The sequence below is a fragment of the Bos javanicus genome, chromosome 27 (genome assembly GCF_032452875.1).
Source record: "Bos javanicus breed banteng chromosome 27, ARS-OSU_banteng_1.0, whole genome shotgun sequence".
Lineage (NCBI taxonomy): Eukaryota > Metazoa > Chordata > Mammalia > Artiodactyla > Bovidae > Bos > Bos javanicus.
The window spans coordinates 15,270,325-15,273,919 of record NC_083894.1 but is presented as its reverse complement, the minus strand read 5'-3'; the positions used below and the strand labels follow the sequence as shown (position 1 = coordinate 15,273,919).

Sequence of the window (3,595 nt, the reverse complement as noted above, 5' to 3'; positions counted from 1 at the left end):
AAGTGAGATTAAGAGAAATATATCCTATTTTGAGAGCGAAGTCTATGCATTTTCACTTACCTTTTGGCTTCGTATTTTAATGGCTTGTAAGAACATTGAAGAGCCTCTTGATGAAAGTGAAAGAGGAGAGTGAAAAAGTTGGCTTAAAACTCAACATTCAGAAAACTAGGATCATGGCATCCAGTCCCATCACTTCATGGCAAATAGATGGGAAACAATGGAAACAGTGACAGACTTTATTTTCTTGGGCTCCAAAATCAGTGCAGATGGTGATTGCAGCCATGAAATTAAAAGATGCTTGCTCCTTGGAAGAAAAGCTATGACCAACCTAGACAGCATATTAAAAAGTAGAGACATTACTTTGCCAACAAAGCTCTGTCTAGTCAAAGCTATAGTTTTTCCAGCAGTTATGTATGGATGTGAGAGGACTATAAAGAAAGCTGAGCGCTGAACAATTGATGCTTTTGAACTGTGGTGTTGGAGATGACTCTTGAGAATCCCTTGGACTGCAAGGAGATCCAACCAGTCCATCCTAAAGGAAATCAACCCTGAATATTCATTGGAAGGACTGATGCTGAAACTGAAACTCCAAAACTTTGGACACCTGATGTGAAGAACTGACTCATTGGAAAAGACCCTAAGGCTGGGAAAGATTGAAGGCAGGAGGAGAAGGGTACGACAGAGGATGAGATGGTTGGATGGCATCACTGACTCGATGGACATGAGTTTGAGTAAGGTCTGGGAGTTGATGACAGACAGGGAAGCTTGGTGTGCTGCAGTCCACAGGGTCACAAAGAGTCAGACGTGATTGAGTGAACTGATGAACACAGCCTTTCTAGACCTGGTTTTCAGTTTTCATATACCAGATTTGTGTTCTACAGCACTATGTACTTAAAAATTTTGCATACATTTAGTAACTTAGCCTTAAAATGTATGAGGCAAAAATTAACCTAATTGCTGGGAGAAATAGATAAGTCTACAGCTATAGTGTGAAATTTTAACATACCTTTCTCATTAAGGAGAAGAAAAATATAGATTTGAACTTGAAATTAACAAATTTGACCTAACTGATATGCAAAGGATATTTCCTCTAACACTGCAAATTTAATTTTTCGAAGTATACTTGAAATCTTTATAAAAAATTACCAGATGTTGGGTTTTAATAAAAAATCTCAACCCATATCAAAGGACTGAAATTACATAAAGTTTCCTGTCTGGCAGAAGTGGAATTGTATTAGAAATAAATGCTAAAAAAGAGCATTTGAAGATCCCTCCATGTATAAAAATTAAGAATTATCCTTTAAATAACATTTTCCATCTTGCTTTCTGAGGCCAGTGTTATATTGATACCAAAACCTGTCAAGAACATTATAAGATAAGAAAATTACAGGGAATACAACATAATGTTGTATAAAATTGTAAAAAAATTAAATCAACTATTAGCAAAACAAATTCAGTAATGTCTAGTGAATGCAATATGACTATATTGGACTATTTCAAGAATGCAAGAATGGTTTAACATTGAGGATGCCCCTGCAGAATGGAGACAGGCCCTCTGGTTGGAAGTATGTATAACACACTGATTTACTGTGACCCAGGAAAAGCTGCCAAGGATGCATGTCTTCATCAGAGGATACGGGTTTGGTATAGTTGAATATATATGAGAGACAAGTTTTGTAATGGAGGGGACTTTTCTCCTTCTGGTCATGCTCACACTGATGCAGGAAAAGCATCAGGAAAGCTAGAAACCAAATATAAGATCAGCAACTATGGGCTTGTGTATGTGCGTATGCTCAGTCGCGTCAGACTCTTTGCCATCTCATGTACTATAGCCCACCATGCTCCTTTGTCTGTGGGATTCTCCCAGGAAGAATTCTGGAGTGGGGCTTCCCTAGTGGCTCAGTGCTAAAGAATCCACCTGCCAATGCAGGAGACATGGATTCAATCCCTGATCTGGGAAGATCCCACATGTTGAGGAGCAACTGTGCTCTAGAACCCAGGAGCCACAGGTATTGAGCCCACGTGCTGCAGCTACTGAAATCCAAGCACGCTAGAGCCCATACTCTGCAACAAGAGAAACCACCACAGTGAGAAACCCACACACCCCACGACTAGAGAAAAAACCCACATAGCAGTGAGGACCCAGACAGCCCAGATAAATAAATAAATAAAATTATGTTTAAAATATTTGTTAAGAATACTGGAGTGGGTTTCCTTCACCAGGGGATCTTCCCGGCCCAGGGGTTGAACCTCATCTCCTGCATCTCTTGCATTGGCGGACGCCATTCTTTACCACTGAGCCACCTGGAAAGCCTACCTATGGGCTTACTTACACTCTAAAATGAAAAATTTCTCGGGACAGAGACTTCTTTATAGAATAAGTTGGCTGAAGGGTTGAAACTGACTCTTGATACTATATTGACATTGAACACAGGAAAGAAGAGTGGGAATTTGAAGGTCTCCTATAAGTGGGATTGTTCTAGTTTTGGCAGTAATGTTGATACAGATTTTTCTGAACCGTTTGTAACTTGGCTGTGTTAGTCTTTGAGGGCCAGCTTACTGACCATTAGATAAATTTCAACACAGTTTTGTCCAAACTGTTGCAGAATAATTTTGCCCTGGATTACAGGCTTCCAGCTCCACACTTACATGAACCATGGTGTTGAATTTGGAGATTCTATCCCCGAGAAGGTTAGAGAAAGATTGAAATTTCACCAAACATCAATTGGATGACTGGTAGTTAACAATACCCGTTTGACTGATAAATACAAAGTGATAAATACACTTTATCATCACTGATATATACAAAGTGACTTATAGAAGTTTTTTTATCTGCTAAAGTAAGTTTGGCCAGGCTGATTGGACTGGGTCATACTCAGACACTTTGCCCAGGGGTCAAATTGACCTGATCTACTTGAATTGATGGGAGGAACTTCAATGTAGGAAGTCACAAGTTTGGGGTGGGATTTGAATGAAGAAGCTTAATGTGGTTTTGAGCAATGTACCAGCTTTGTCCCTGGGAGTTAAGAGAAATGAACCCCACTGTGTCTTGGCCTTAAAATTCTTCTATGAGCTTTGAAAAGTGTAAACTTTGTATTCTTCCAAAGAATTGTAATCTTGCCCATACCAAAGTGTAGAGACTGTAAGTCCATCCTAAGGGAGGTGCTTGAAGGCGTACCTGGCAGCTGTCACATTGGTGCCACTGTGTTCTGAAGTGTTATTTTAGGTGTGTTCCTCGGCATCAGTGTAGTGTCAGTGGCCCTCCAGCTTGTACATCACATGCTGCGGGTCTCACACTTCTTCGTGACCTTTTAACACATCGGTCTCTGTGCCGTAGTCGAATCTTTGGTTTTGCATCAGAGGAAAATAAGTAAATCCACCACATTTGCAACCAAAAAATAGAAAGAATGGTTTAACGCCTGGAAAAATGTATAAAATAGATCACTAATGAGAACCTACTGTATAGCACAGGGAACTCTGCTCAGTGCTCTGTGGTGACCTGAATGGGAAGGAAATCCAAAAAAGAGGGGACATATGTATACATATCGCTGATTCACTTTGTTGTACAGTAGAAACTAACCCAACATTGTAAAGC

The 3,595-nt window shown here is 39.9% G+C and overlaps 1 pseudogene; it reads left to right on the top strand.

Annotated features, from left to right (window-relative positions):
* The first annotated feature begins 1,567 nt into the window (after nucleotides 1–1,567).
* Nucleotides 1,568–3,131, top strand: LOC133240129 (voltage-dependent anion-selective channel protein 3-like; annotated as a pseudogene).
* The last annotated feature ends 464 nt before the right edge of the window (nucleotides 3,132–3,595 follow it).